Source organism: Octopus bimaculoides, chromosome 1 (genome assembly GCF_001194135.2).
Source record: "Octopus bimaculoides isolate UCB-OBI-ISO-001 chromosome 1, ASM119413v2, whole genome shotgun sequence".
Lineage (NCBI taxonomy): Eukaryota > Metazoa > Mollusca > Cephalopoda > Octopoda > Octopodidae > Octopus > Octopus bimaculoides.
Genome location: NC_068981.1, coordinates 160,235,633 through 160,252,913, shown reverse-complemented (window position 1 = coordinate 160,252,913; position 17,281 = coordinate 160,235,633). Strand labels below are relative to the sequence as shown.

General features: G+C 32.0%; 2 protein-coding genes across 7 annotated transcripts in view; both read right to left on the bottom strand.

The window, feature by feature from the left end:
* The window catches only part of LOC106884418 (activating signal cointegrator 1 complex subunit 3), a 493,492-nt gene that overhangs the window by 352,584 nt on the left and 123,627 nt on the right, over positions 1 to 17,281 (bottom strand). The window lies entirely within an intron of this gene.
* Positions 1 to 17,281, bottom strand: part of LOC106884419 (beta-1,4-galactosyltransferase galt-1) — a 101,015-nt gene that overhangs the window by 65,749 nt on the left and 17,985 nt on the right. The window contains exon 1 of one of the 3 annotated variants that reach the window (XM_052972273.1): positions 13,672 to 13,813. The exons of 1 other annotated variant lie outside the window; for it this stretch is intronic. The gene's annotated coding sequence lies outside the window, so the exon portion shown is untranslated. Of the gene's footprint in view, positions 1 to 4,352; positions 5,352 to 13,671; positions 13,814 to 17,281 lie in introns of those variants that run through there. One more of the 3 variants, XM_014935792.2, reaches the window with a different exon arrangement.

Sequence of the window (17,281 nt, the reverse complement as noted above, 5' to 3'; positions counted from 1 at the left end):
TAAGATGTACCATCTTGAGCGTGACCGTTGCCAGTACCACCTGACTGGCCTCTGTAGGGTTTTCGAGCGAGATTGTTGCCAGTGCCCCTGGACTGGCTCTTGTGCGGGTGACACATAAAAGACACCATTTCAAGCGTGGCCGTTTTCGTGCGGGTGACACGTAAAAGCACCCACTACACTCTCTGAGTGGTTGGCGTTAGGAAGGGCATCCAGCTGTTGAAACTCTGCCAAATTAGATTGGAGCCTGGTGTTGCCATCCGGTTTCACCAGTCCTCAGTCAAATTGTCCAACCCATGCTAGCATGGAGAGCGGACGTTAAACGATGATGATGATGATATATGGTAAACATACATATACATAGATATAATACACATACTTTTACCTATGTATGTATATATGATAAATAGATAGATACACGCACACACAGAGTACAGATATGTCCACTCTGCTCAAAATATTCAGTTCCATATGAGCATTTGCGCTATATATAATATATGTAGCTTACAATACATGTGTGTGTGTGTGCATGTATATATTCTTTTATTTTTCTACTTATCTCTGTCTTTGGACTACAACCATACTGGGGATACTGCTTTCAAGGATCAAAGTTGAAAGAAAACCTCAGTAGTTACTTTTTTTTTTTAGAGCCTTGTACTTATTCTATTTGTCTCTTTTCATGAACTGCTAAGTTATGGGGGCATAAACAAAGTTAATCTGGTTGTCAACAAGTAGTGGGGGACAAACACAAACACACACATGATGGGCATCATGCAGTTCCTGTCAACCAAATCCGCTCACAAGACTATACTAGAAAACACTTGTCTAGGATGCCACACAGTGAGATAGCCTAGAACCATATTATGTTTATACATACACACAAATATATATATATATATATATATATATATCATCATCATCATCTAACACCCACTTTCCATGGTGGTATGAGTTGGATGGTTTGACAGGAACTATAGCAAGCAAGAAGACTGCACCAGACTTCACTGTCTGTTATACACACACACACACACACACACACACTTGTGTATGTACATATACACATACACACATATATACGGATAAACATAAATATATATATATTAGTTGATATGCATCTTAAAGTTTTGTTGGTTCATAAAACAAACTTAGCTACAGATATAATTATAAACACATAAGCATATCTGTATGCTCACTCTCACACACATATACAATGTTTGCTTCCTAGCCACAAGATTCAGGTTGATTAACACTGCGTGCCACCATGTGCTAGTGTCTTCTACTACAGCTCAGTGCTGACCAAAGCTTTATGAGCGGATTTTGTCAATGAAGACTAAAAGAAGACCATCATGAGTAAGGTGTGTGTGTGTGTGTGTGTGTGTGTGTGTGTGTGTGTGTGTGTGTGTGTGTGTGTGTGTGTGTGTGTGTGTGTGTGTGTGTAGTCATCATCAATTAACATATGTTTTCCATGCTGGTATGAGTTGGATGGTTTGACAAGAGCTGGCAAAGCTAGGAGCCATACTACGTTCCATTGTCAGTTTTGACATGATTTCTACAGCAGAATGCCCTTCCTAATACCAACCTCTTCACACACACACACACACACACACACACGTTCAATGCAACAGTTGAAAGCAAATGTCACCATCATATGAACATCATACAAGTTCTTTGTTTTCAATCTTGTATAAAACATGTCCATCCACTAAGAAATATTACCTTGCTTGGAAACAGGCACAGACTGGTAACAGGAAAGGTAACCAGCTGTAGAAAATCAGCTTCAACATTTACCATTTTGTTCATGCACTCATAGAAAAGAGGACATTAAACAATGATGATATATACATGCAAGTAGACGCGTGTGTTTGTGTTATACTTTGCACTGTATGTGTGAATAGCTTAATGCAGCTAAATAACAGAATACTGTCCATTAAGAGATTATTGCTCTTACTGGCAGTCACAGGTGATTTTTTAAAAAATAATTAAAAACTTGGTTATAGAAGTTGGAAAAAAACTTTTTTTAGTACACAAATACACTTGTGTGCACATGTGAAATTATATGCATACACACGTGCACACCAACATCCACTTGTGTATGTTTGTGTGTTTATATATATATATATATACATACATACATACATATATGTCTGTATGAGTTAGAGGTTAATAAACTATCTAAGGGATGTTAAATATTCAATACACTACTGGATGTGTACCTATGTATTTTTAATCAAGTGCTTACTTATTGCATGGCACTATTGCAGTTTAATACTAAGTATCTGTGGGGGTAAATGGGAAATTTACCCACGATTTATAAGGCAAATAAGAAAATGGAGAGGATATAAAATCAACAAACACCATCCAGTAAACATTCCACTGTATCTATTTATTAATTTATAGATAAATAGATATAATAAACAGTTATAATGGAATGTTTACTGGCTGATGTTTGTCGATTTTAGACCTTCTCCATTTTCTTATTTGCCTTATATATATATATATATATATATATATATATATATATATATAAAAACACAGATGTATCAGCTCATGCACACACATATATCATATATGGTGTATGTATATAAATATATATAAATACACACACACGTGCACAATAACACCCACTCATACTTATACATGTATGTATATATGTCTCCACACAAGCCTATTAGAACATACACACACATAAATCATGTATGTATATGCATGAGTGTGTTTATATCTACCTATGTATCTACCTATCTATGTATCTACCTACCTACCTATATGATGTTATATACAGACACACACTCACTTCAGTAATTTTGTATAACCAGATAAAGCATATATATATATATATATATATATATATATGCACTCACACACACATGTACACACACAGAGGCTGTTATACAAATAAATACGTCTGTGTGTGTTGTACATAATTGTATAATTAAATACATACTATAGGTTAATGTAGGTATCCAGATGGATACTTGCAATCCGCAGTGGATTAGCTCTGATTTTCACATCCATAAATGAGGATCATTTGTCTGCAGTCAAATACCTGCATAAAACCATACTATAGATCTATATTACTTATAAATGTGAGTTGATGTTATATAGAATTCAGAAGCTAACTAGGGTGGAAATAAAATAGTTTATTCTAACATTTGTATGCATTCTTATATTCAAATAAAAAGTGCATCAAAGTTAATATAAGAAGCAGTGATTTTTGTCTGTAGGTAACAAAAAGCATCTAAATTTATAAATCTAACTAAACTTCATTTTCTGAATGTTTGAATTTCTAACCAAACTATATAATTTACCAATTATTTTACATGAAATTAATTCATGTAAAAATATGATTCTGTAAGTTTTTGCAAATTAAGATTATCTAAAAGATATCTAAGTTATCTTTTTGTAAATAATAATTATTATACATTTTGATAAAAATCAAGCACCAAGTGATGAAATGGTTGTCTTGTAGATAATTTAAACATGCATAAATAAGCTTTGTAACATTTGCAAGATTCTTGTTAAGAAGCCAGACTAGCCAAAGAATACAACGTGTGTGAAGATTTCAGTAACAATTAATGTAGTGATGTGAGAAATCATAACACTATTCTAAGATCAATTCCTGATATGTCATTCATGATCAAATGTCCAAAGGATTTTCAAGCGAAAATCTAATAAAGGAAATTAATATTATAAAAAAAATGAATAGAAGATGGGTTAAAGTTTTATCATAAATAACGTTAAAAAAATCTAATATGCTAACTTATCTGAAGGAAATACTACTCGACTACATGGGCAACAAATTTCGAAGAAGACTGTTGTGTCAAAATGCATGTGTACATTACGACACATATCATAGTCTAATTCGCAATAGAACTGTACAGCAGAAAAATGTAATAAATATAAAATCAGGCAAATATTTTGCAAGGGGCTTATGAAACTAAATAAATAAAATAACTTGATATAATGACTAATAAAAAGAATAATTTAAACTGTCATGAATTGCTAGTTATAAATGAAAAGAAACTTTATTTTCTTTGAAATTTAACAACAGAAGGGAAATTACACTTTAGTCCAACAAATTATTTTTATAAATTAGAAATGCCCAACTGTTTTAATTTCTTCATTTCGTTAAAAACTTTTAAACCTGTGAAAATTAGTTGCAGAAAAATACACATCTGTTGTTATATATGAACAATATATTGCTACAAATTCATGCGCACACACATAAATATTATATATATATATATATATATATATATATATATATATTCAGCCACGCTTCTTTTTAAATAATCAACAGTCACCACCAAAGAATATAATAGCAGAATCAGCAGAGAACAAAAGGATAGCTTTACCTGAATTGGTGTAATTATCACTGTGAACACAGCTTAAGGAATCAGGCTTAACTGCCTGACTAGAGCAGAATAAATGATATGAATTTCAAAGTATAATCCTTGTGACATCCTAAACCCAAGTGACATTTAGCATGTGGGTCAATGCCAGATTTTTCAGGAAGGAAGGATGTAATAATTCTTTGACAAATAAAAATCAATCTGTTATTCTATGAAGAGGTGTAGTGAGAATAAAGACATGAAGCTTACACTTACAGAATCTGACAGTATGTCATTTTATTTTTAATTGATGCTTTGTGTTTATATATAATAAAAGATGTGCTGAAGTAGTAAGTGAATAAATTTTCCTCTTCAAAGAAATTGTCTTGAAAATAATATATTTTTTTTTAATCAAAAGTTGATAATGTTAAATGTTGTGGAATATTAGCGACAAAATAAGAAAATAATCTAAATATTTATATTTCTGGAATGTTTTGTTTTTAGAAATAATAATTTATAATTTAGATAGAATTCAGTTGTATCCTAGGCTTTCAAATTTCATTATAGAGCGTTGCTTCTAAATCAAAGAATTTGCTGCAAGTGAGCACTGAAGTACAGAGTGGAATGAGAGAGAAAGTATGGTGGACATCCAAAATACTGCATCAAAAAAGAAGGATGGAGAAAACAACAATAATGTTTGTTATTGACAGATGATGGAGAATGTTCAGTAAGTAATAAGTCCATGATTAGAGCTTTCAGTAAAAGTTGATATTTCTAACTTCTTTCACAAATCCATATTAGATGTGTTATTCCTGATGTAAAGAACAGAAATGAAAATAAAACTGCATTCCCTATCAGTAGGAGAACTGCTATCCTCAATGTATTCTTTGCATCTGTTTACTAATGAGCCAATAACACGGAATGCTGGGAAGTCACCAGAAAAGCGAAGCAAGCATTAGCAATCAATCATTCATACTTAAGTGAGATAACATAATCACGTTTAATAAGATTTTCTAAGGTGTAAAGTAAATCTAAATATATATATCATTTGAATATTTAAAAATTGCAGTGACAACTGACATATTAAAGAATATATACACATTTACAGTAGAAGAGAATGTTATTATGAAGTGGAATAGAAAGAAAAATGTAAATGAATGAAGCTTCAGCGTGGAATACAAAAGAGGGGAAAAAAAGGAGCCGACCTAAATGAACTACATCATGCCTTATCATTGAATGAAAAATTATTTTATTTTTTTTAAACATCAATGTAGCATGCTTCTGAATACAATAGATGATTATCTAAAAGTTTTATTGTGATAATGACTTTTATTAGTCTTCTATCATAAACCACTAATAACACTCCATCAATTGTAGTTATTGCTGCTGCTATTATCACTCCTACTACTAGGGCTGTAGAAAATTGTCATGAGGCTACTGCATAAGCTAACGCTACTGCTGCAGCTATCAAGTAGCAAGCAATGATAGAATAATAAGAAAAGACTTGTGTGTTAGCCTTTGTCATTAGTTGTCAACAACATATAATTGAATAACTAGCTATACAAACAAGATATTACTTCAATATTAGCTAGTATGACAAAAAAAAAAAACAAAAAAAAACTGCATCTGAATAATTCTTATTGATAGAAAGCTAATTTATCACAATTATATATTTTAGTTTTACCTCACAACCACCAAATTTGACAAAAGTTAAAAATCAGATATATACATACACACACACACATCTGATTTTAACTTTCATATATATATGAAATATTGGTAATAATCAAATTTGCAGGTTAAAAAATATTTTCAACCTTTAATCTATAAGTATTATAGTAACAAGTCAGTTACAAATGATCCAAGTTTAGTTTTCAAACACAAAAACTTAAGATTACAGAAATAAATTTTACTTAATATGAAAAAAAAAAAATGAAGAAAAAAAGTGTTTGACAGATATGACAATAAAACTTAATGCATCTTTCAGTAAGCAAATGAAAAACCACAACCTAACAGAGTTTTATGTGTGGATTATGTTTTAGTTAAATTAGCTTTATCTTCCAGCAGTAAATGCTTTTGCACTTAGTTTTCATACTGATTGACATTGGATAGACAATTTTATAACAAGTCAATCAATTTGAAAAATTAAGAATTCTACTCTCCTTATCTGGATCTTCTAGCAAGAAAACAATACTAAACAAGGTAGAAATTTTATATGTCAAGTATAAAATTACAAAAATTTTACAAAAAACAATCCGCATAAAATCTAATGTACCAAGTGTCAGAAGTAACTATTGAAATCTAATATTGATAACTGAAACTCAGTTTTATTGAGTTTCATTAAAAAGAGTGAATATGAATCTTGCTTGAGAATTCAATATTTCATAAAATAGATTTGCCTTTTTCCTCATCAGGCAACCTAGATGCAACAACAATATGGAAAAAATTCCCAAAAATAAATAATTAAACAACTATAAAATGATTCAAGACAAATGACATAGCAGTTAATTAGTTGCACTATTATTCTAGTAAATAATGATTATCTATATTCTAAGATAGAGGCTACAACAATACAGCAATCACTTTATTATCTTAATTTATCAATCATAAACTGGTAAGTCAATGAAACTTTTCTTTGGTAACAGACAAATGATGAATTGTATCTACAGTTTAAAACTTTTATCTTTCTTTCAGTAAGGTTAAAATTTGAAACATAATTTAGTTTTCTAACACAAACTTTGCTTCTTTATTCAACCGAAGCTGCTTGTAATGCAACAGACCTTTCACATGGTTTTTAGATTTACCACTAGATGTCCTCTATTTAATTTAATTTAATAGTGGTTTTTTGAATCTGAGAAAGACAATCACACAACTTCTTACTAAACAACCTGAAAAGATGATTTGTTTATGATGATCAAATGTTTGTGCTGTACATAAGCTTACTCCCTCCATCGAATTGACATTCTCTGTACAGGTGCATGGTGTGCCACATGTCAGATGTTGAAATTAATAATAATGGTTTCCTACATTAAAGAATCTTTTTCACTTAGAGTTTATCAATAACTACTTTTCTGCTAAGACAGCTGAAACTAAGCAAAACACTGACCTATGATGAAGCCAACATACCTTATCAACCAGAATTAACCATCTCTTATTCAATGCTGCATACATATGCACAAACAAAAAGAAAGAAAGCTTGTTCCATACAACCAATAAGCTAGAGAACAACTACTATCACATTTTGGCAGAATCTACTTTACCTGTCATTTGTGGTCATCACCAAAGACTATCTGCTTACCGAAAATTGACTAGGTTACAGGTAAAGAAAAACAAACAAACCAATATACCCAGGCTCACATGGCATCATATAGAAGCAGATTGTTGTATATCAAAGTGCACAGCACTGACCTACTCTAAATAGTGGTATAGTATATCTGAAGAAAAATAATTTGTAGTTTCCACTTAGTTGTTTTACTGACTCCCAACAAACCAAAGCCAATGTAAGGCTAAACAACAACAATTTATTTTTTTCAGCATTTCATCTACCATTATTTTATCTGCATTAAAAGAAATTTATTTTTCTCTCCCTTTTAAATAACTACATGTCAGTCAGTAAATAAAAGTCATTTCCTTATTCTGTATTTTTATCCAACGATTTTCTTTTTATCAAATTTTATTAGGAAACAGCACAAAGGTAATGGTAATAGAGCCTCTAACAATCTTCTGTCATCACAGCATGTGAAAATATTTACTGTTAAGACAGATTGAGTCACTGGAAGTTATATTTCTTTGCTAAAATTACAATTCATTATTGACAAAAGGATATAAATTGGCTATACTTCAACTGGGACATTTTTCAGGTGATTCAAAGGCACACAGCTCTCTCTAATCAGTAAAATTTTGCTATTCAAATTAAGTACAAAACTAGTTAAACTTAGTGATTTCTCAGTTTAAAGAGACCTTAAAAAAAATTATTCATACAGCTCTCCTTATTTGGAACAATAAACAATAATGTAAAGTATATTCAGGTTAGAGATACACATTATAAAGTTAACAAAGCATGCTGTACAGTTGAATAAGTCTATCAATCTTATTGTATTTTAGAATGCATTGACAAAAGGAAAAATGAAAAATGAAAACAAACTTACAAATTTTGAAGCTCAAAAAGGGATGTTGTAGTTGTTTATGATGAAAACCAATAGAAATATATTTGATTATTACAGAGTTTTACATAACCTCACTTTTTTTAACTGATTGGGTTAAATTCATGTCTATGCAAGGAGTAACAGAAAAGGCCTTTATAGCTTAATCCCAAAACTACTATTTAGGACTAGTCACATAGCTATTTAGTTTCTATTGCTATTATATTCCCTTGAATAAAATAAAATTTCTGGAATGACAATTATAATTTCATAATCTTTAAAATGATTATGAATGTTGGTAACTACAAATATCACTAGAAAAAATAACAGAGAAGAAATATAAACTGAATGACTTAATAAATGGTTTCTTGATAAAGCAGTGAAATAAATATGCTTCTCAATTGCTGTCTCTTAGTTGGGGAAAAAAAAAGTGTTTGAAATTAAATTTAGAGTAAGAGAGAAAATTAAATTTCAAATTCAGTGATAAAAATGAGCATTAAATAATAGAGGCATTTTAAAGCAAGAAGCAGAACTACTTAAATGAGTAATCTTGTCTGAATACTTACTCATCAGCAGCTTGTCTCGTTTAATAGAATAAAGTATTTGTATAGTGGAACAAAGGTGAAAATAGGATCAATCCCATCATGTAAAAGGCACTGGTTATAAAAATTAACAAGGCGAGGCACATATATACTCTCATCATCATCTTAATATCTTTCTACTGAGAACAATAGTATATTTTAAAATATTTTAATCTTAACTCATTTCATTTTTATTCCCAAACCATCATCTGTGTCACATATTCTCTAGTATCTATATGATTTCATAGTACTGACCAATTCAACATGCAACATTCATTTGTATTAAATATATAAACTATCCTGTGTTTCTGTAGTACACAATATTTCTTAACTCTTCGATGATTACATTTCTAATTTCTATATTATGATTTTCAATTAATTTTGACAATAATCAATGGAATTAGTATAAGAATTAACTTTTTAATTATTTAGCTGCTGTTTGAAACACAACAAAATCTTCTCATATAAACATGTCTTAGTAAGATTTTAATATAAATTCAGATAGGAACATTTCAAAATGAAAGAGTTTTATCATGCAACCTGAAGTGGTAACAAAAGGAATTAAACACAGTTTTGTTAGTTGCACACGATCTACAAGATGAGTTCAAAGTACTTCTGACATAATTAGTTGCAGTTGTACTGATTTCCATTGCCAACATTCCAACAAGTTTAAGGCATATAATCCATCTAATAATAAAGAGGCAGCAAAGGCTTTTTTCTTTTTATGGCTTAATCACAGGAGAAAGGGTGGTGCTCATAATAATTTTCAGAGGTTTTTGACTGGTCACAGGATGGGAATGTAATAGAGTGAACTTTATTAAAGGCACCCAAGAACAGCAAGTAATAGTCCTTTAAATAGGCTTCCACCACTTTCTCACACAAAGTTTTGGTCAACCTGAGATTACAGATTGTACTTGCCAAACAGTGGCATCAAAACCTGAACTCATATGTTATGAATCAAATTTCTTAAACACACAGCCATGTTCTACCTGCTGTATGGTGATCACTTAAAAACTACATGTAAATTAATGACAATTGAAGAAGCTTTCCTTGAGTAATAGCTATGCATTCAGTCATGTGTCACACTGAAGCAATACTGTCAAGCCAAGAATAGCTACCTTTAAAAGTGTGAACATCAAAGTTTTTGTTGTATTGTGCATAGTCAGAATGTGGTACTTTATAAATGTTAGAAAGTTCTGATGAAGTGGTTAAATTATATTACTTTCTACCCCCTGATCATCTTCAAGTTTGGGTGGGTAGGAGGTTTTCCATATAGGCTACTCACTTATGCCACAGCTGCCTAAGACCTCATTATTCTAAGGGACTGCACTAATGGAGGATAATTTGAAGACTTCTAATTACACTTTCAACCAGATTCCTAACTATAGCTGCAAAGTGATTGGAATTCTTATGGTTATAAATTATAGCCTTGTACTTGAGAATTTAAATTGCAAGTTGAATTTTTAAGTTAAGGAATAAAGAATAATCAGACAGATTCATTAGCACACCTGGCAAAATGCTTAGCACCATTTTGTTCATCTTTATGTTCTGAGTTCAAATTCTGCTCAAGTCAACTTTGCCTTTCATCCTTTTGGGGTCAATAAAACAAGTACCACTTGAACACTGGGGATGATGTAATCAACCTACCCACCTCACCCCCGAAAATTGCTGGCCTTGTGCCAAAGTTTGAAATCAATATATAATAACATTCTTAAGCTAATAATCATTAAATAATTAAATCAAAGAAAATTTAAGTTAATATGCAAGTCATAAATGAGGAAAGAATTGAAACAATAAAAACAATGATGACAACAATAAATCAAACACACTTTCTTATTTATCTTTCTACATCTTCTTATCTATCTGTCCCTTGCCTCTATCACTTTCTAAACTTGAAATGTTCTTTCTACTGATTAACTTTAAAATTTATCTAAATTTCAGTTCTCGAGGAAAATTCTTTCCTCATTCATTAACTTAAGAATTTTTCTGTATTTCTCCATTTAATCAAAAATATTATTCCTGTTTAGATTGTCTAATAATTATTAACTTAAAATCATTATCTCTGATCTACTTGTTTAATAATTATTTATAAATTAACTTAAAAATATAACAATTTCTTCCTGATTTAATGGTTCATTAACTTAAAATTTATCTAATATTTAACAAAATCTAAATCCCTGAGTACAATTTTTTATTTATGATCTTAAGAATTATTCACTACATCTCCATCTAGCCAGAGTTCCACATCTATCTGTCAGAGACAGCCTTTCCTCCTTTACTCCCTTTGGGTGCTATAAACTCAGTTCATCCCTTCTATTTATAGTTTAAACTACATTTTTGGTTCCTTTCCCACCTACCACACTGTCATACCTATGACTGACCATTGCCCCTTCCTATCCAAACCTATCAGATATAAATCCCGAAGTTGCTCTAATCTAAACTCTTCCTTGATAAATTCTGTACAGAAGGTTTTTGTTTTTGTTTTGAGGGAAGGAAGGAAGGAAGGAAGAATGTATGTATGTATGTATGTATGTATGTATGTATGTGTGCTACTGGTAACATGTAACTCAGTACAACCTGTTTCATGGCCGGGCAGTTGGCGACTAAACCGGCAATCCCACCAAGTTTCCTTGGTGAGGAGGGTGTTTATTGGACACCCTGCAGGATGAAAAACAAAACCCGTCAAAGGGCTGTGGAACTCTTGCGAGTCAATGGCCATCCAATATGTGTGTAGTTATCTATTTATTCTATATCCCCACTTTTTTCTCACTAATTTTAGATATTGTAAATTTTTACAGTTTGCTCATTATATATATAAATAAAAAAAGAAAAAGAAAAAGAAAAATAGGAGAAAAAAACATTTTATATTAACCCCACCCCCAGCTTAAGGCTGTTATTTTTTTTTTTTTATCCAGCTTAATGCTGTTTTTTGCGCGGGGACATAGAAATAATCAGACTGAATACCCGATCGCGCGGTTAAACCATTGGGAGTGAAGGACCCCTAGCCCTTGTTAGGGCATCCTTCTAGGAGAAGGCAACTCAGGCAACTGGGATAACTCCGACATAAAACCTGCGGCTCAGTGGTTACTGATGATGTTGAATTATTGTTCTTTTCGGGTTATGGCTACTGTTGCTTAGTGAGTGGGATTGACTCAGTGCACAGCTTTTCCTCACTTTAAAAAAAAATCTTCTTGCACAGGCACTGCACGATAAAAAGTCACATTCAATCACAGCACCATTAAGTTAAGCTTCGTGCAATGGCCATACTCGATAACGAGGGGGCAGCCATCATGTATGTATGTATGTATGTATGTATGTATGTATGTATGTATGTATGCATGCATGCACGTAAAATACACACATATATGCAGTGCTGAAATTCCATTATAATGAGAGTGACAAGCAACAGAAAGAAAATATTTGTTATAAAGAAACTGCTTAAAAACAAATCATAATGCTAATTTTATTCATGCCTTATACAACAGCAAATAAACAGTTCATGAAACACGAACAGAATAGTTTTACAAAAATATATTAATATGAAGGAAACTGTTATTACAATGGCCATCCTATCTTATTTTTATGGAAATAAATATTTTTCTCCTAAATTTTTCAACCACAGCCATCTCATTTTTATTTGTGAATTCCAGGATTGTTTTTACATTTTAGAAGAATGAAAACATTCCAATAGTGACTATCCTATTTCTTATTCAGTTTAACTTTCAACAAAGAAAAACAATACAAATCAAAATAATACAGTTTATGAAGAATTAAGCTGATCAATTTAGCCATATGAAGTCCCTCTATCTTACATTAACCAAGTACCTGATAGGGCTCTATTAACTGTTGTCTGTGTGTCCCTTTATTTTCCAATCAAGACCAGATACAGAGAAGCATTTCTTTGTACTGTGCTCCATTATTTTGTATTGTATTGTTTTTATGCATGGTGAAAGAAGTTAATATTTCATGTGTTTAAGATGGCAAGAGGATAGAATTGTTAGCACACTGGGCAAAATGCTTAGCAGCATTTCGGCTGTCTTTACATTCTGAGTTCAAATTTCACTGAGGTTGACTTTGCCTTTCATCCTTTTGGGGAGGGGTCTATAAAATAAGTGCCAGTTGAACACCGGGGTCGATGTAATTGACTTACCCACTCCCCTGAACTTGCTGGCCTTGTGTCAAAATTTGAAACCAATATTTCATATGTTTTATCAAAAAGATAGTCATATTGACTTATCATCATTGCCATCATTTAGCATCTGTATTCCAGGCTAGCTTGGGACAAATGGTTTGACAGGATCCAATTGGTCAGAGAACTGTATCAAGCTCCAGTCTCAGTCTCCGAATTGAAATTTGAATTTAAAAGAAGGGACAGTTACAACGAGAATGCATATAATCTAATTAATGTAAAAAAATCTCTGATTCCACAGGACAGGATTATTATGGTTTGGCATATTAAAGCTCGATAAATTGACAAATAAATTTTGATTCCTTGCTTATCTGACTGTTGTATATTTTTACCTCATGTGCAAAGAACTAAGAAAATTGAGTTATATTATTTTGGTTTTGCGAAATTTCTGTTTTCAACCATAAAGAATAAAAATAAATATCAACACTTACCCAGTGCATTCCCCTGACAGAACTGCATGTTAATACACTGTCTCACTCATGGTTAAGTTGAGTGAACTTCTACATATCACAATGTTTCCCAACTGAAATTCTATATCATCTGTATGTTCCGACTTTACAGGACAATTGTCTCAAGTATTACTTTTTTTTTTTTTTTTTTAAACATTTTTTTTTCTTCATTGTAATAAATTTCATTATAAACAAAATTTTTCACTGTTGCTTCAATAGGATAATGACTAGGGATTGAAATCAATTTGTTATACTGAAAAGTTTGCTACACTGATATTAAAATATATATAAATAAATAGCTCTATGCATGTGTGTGTATATCCACTTATATGTGTGTGTGTGGATAAACACATACATACATTTAAATACACACACATATAGAAACATATATATATATATATATACATACACACACACACACATACATCTAGATATATATATATACACACATATCTATACACACACACACATACATACATACATACATACACACACAAACACACATATGGGATTTGGCACAGTCATCAAAAATACATTCACTGAAAACACATTTGTTGAAAGCATATTGATCGAAAGAAATATTGATTGAAAGCATATTAGTCAACATCAAATACATAAAAATCTAATGTTGACTTTTGATAGGTTCTTATTTTTTTTGACTTGTGAAGGATAAAAGGCAAAGTAGTTAACCATGTAGGATTTGATTGCAGAAGCTAAAGGGACGTAACACAGTGCTGTAGATTATTTTGCTCCATCCTCAGTTAAAGTGCTATGCCACCCATGGCGCTTGTAATAACTAAGTATTGGGTTGGCAAGAAAGTAATTTTGGTTTTTTAGTGTGAAATAAAAGTACAAAGAATGAACTGTAATCAATTATATATTTTCCATTTTGCTCGATGACCTTTGGCCATCTTTCTGGCAACTTCATGATACTGCGTTCATAGAACTTCTGGTCCTTAGTCAAAAACTGAAGCAAGTGCAGTTTCAGGTCATCATCATTATTGAAAGTTTTACCATTCAAAGAATTTTGCAAACTTCGAAATAAATGGTAATCTGATGGTGCAAGGTCAGGGCTATATGGTGGATGTGACATGACTTCCCAACCAAACTCCAATAATTTTTCACAAGTTAGCAAAGATGTGTGTGGTCTAGCGTTGTCATGGTAGAACACGATTTCTTTATGATTTGCCAATTCTAGCCATTTTTCTTTGATTGCTTCCTTCAGTTTCATTAGTTGTTGACATTAAACACCTGAATTGATCACTTAGTTCCTTGGAAGCAGCTCAAAATACACAATACTTTAGTAATCCCACCAAATTGACAGCATGACCCTTTTTTTGATGCAGTTCAGCTTTCGATGTGGTTTGTGCTGGTTCATTACACTTGGACCACGATCATTTTTGATTGATGCTATTGTAGACAATCCAGTTTTCATCACCAGAGATGATTCGTTTCAAAAAAAAAAAAAAAAAAAAAAAAAAAAGAAAAACGGTCAATTTCATTGTTTGAGATGCATATCACAAATTTTGATTCATTGTGTTAAGTGAATCCTTTTCAATTTACGTGGAACCCAAATATTGAGCTTCTTAACCAGTCCAAGACATTTTAAGTGATTTTCAATTGTGTGTGATACATTAAACCTCACTGCAATCTCTCGCACAGTTATATGACAATCAAATTCAGTTATGGCCTTGATCTGGTCATCATCAACTTCAGTGGGTTGACCAGAACGGAATTTTTAAATCCATTTCTGACATGTGCATTCTGTTAAGCAATCGACGCCATAAACTTCACATATTTCTTTGTGAGCCTCAGCGGCTTTCTTGCCATTACAGAAATGAAAAAAGCAAAACATGGCAAAAATGTTCGTTTGTGCATTCCATGTTAAAATTTATACTGAACTAACAGCTGCAAACAAAATTATGCACAATTTGCTTCTAAAGTAAGCTAAAAGTAACGGCTATCAAATGTCAAAAGAAAAAAATCATAACATTGACAAAAGTCATTCAAAAACATTCTAACTCTATCTATTTGTGAAAAACGAAATTACTTCCTTGTCAACCCAATAACATGAACACACAACCAGAACAATTCAATGAATGTTATTACTTGGCTGATATTGAAGCAACCAACCTCAATTACTTAGTGCTGTAGTTTTTCTCTTTTCTTTTATTTTTTTTACAGAGTCAGAAGGAAGGGGTAGAGTCCATGGTTTTTTACAGTGTCTCTGAAAGTGGTGAGAGTGTTGCTGTTAATGTTCCAATTGACCCTTTAGCATTCAGATTACTTTGTCATATGTAATGCTTATTTATTTATTTACATTTTTTGAAATTCTTCATGTATGACCTTGTAACTTTGAGATTTCAAAAATGTGATTGTTTATTTTTAGGTGTGAGAGACCAGAACATAGAGTAGACGGAATATTTGGGCCGGATATGGCTGGTTTAAGTGTTAAAGGGTTAAAATGTTGCAGATCAATGCCTTTAGAGAAGATGTGGGCAAGGAAGTGATTCTAGAGAGAGATTATGTTGCGGGGAAAGAAGGATTTGGCATAATGATTAGTGCTGAGAAAAAGGAGTGAAGGAACAGTAAGTGTGACAAAAGGTTGGAAGATGTATGGGTCGGGGTTCCTGAAAGGTGGAAATATGAGACCAGCCAGCTATAAGGAACAGAGAACATTATAGTAGTGACAGAAAAGACTAAAAGGCAAAGATAGCACATGTGGGGACCAAGGGCTGAAATATGTCTTAGTGACAGAATACCAATCAACTGAGCAGGCTTTCTCTGGACATAGTCCAGAATGTCAGTGTGCATAGTAGAAGCTCTGTTCCAGATGTGGGCACAATATTTCATTGTGGGTTTCAATAATGATTTTTGTGACATGAATGTTTTATATTTTATAGTTACCTCAAATAACTTCTTCAACCAGATGTCAAGTTTTAAAGATTATAATCCATTAATGCTGGTTTATATAATAATAATTCCTCAAATATAGGACTTTAAAACATTATAACATTATTCAAATATCAATAAATCACTGTATTATATATATATATTACGCACACACACACACTCAACCTTTTACTACCAAAAACTATTAAGATTTTAACAAATATTCCTTCTTTCTATGTATAAATTTTTTAGCTAACATTCTTTTAACTAGTCTTTTAACTAATGCTCCTACACCTGTGGATATGTGTCTGTCTGTCTATCTATCTATCTATTGATAGATATATAGACACGTAAAAGCACCCACTACACTCTCTGAGTGGTTGGCGTTAGGAAGGGCATCCAGCTGTAGAAACTCTGCCAAATCAGACTGGAGCCTGGTGTTGCCATCCGGTTTCACCAGTCCTCAGTCAAATCGTCCAACCCATGCTAGCATGGAAAGCGGACGTTAAACGATGATGATGATGATGATGATGATATCTCCGCTGACATACTACGACGAAGTCTCCAAGATGCAGATAAGATAGAGATTTTTATTTATTTACGGCCTCAACATCTCATACCTTTTGCGCTTTAGTCTGTCCTCTATTATTTATCTTGTTTCTCTCCATGAAATTCAATTGAATTCAGTTTTTGTCTTAAA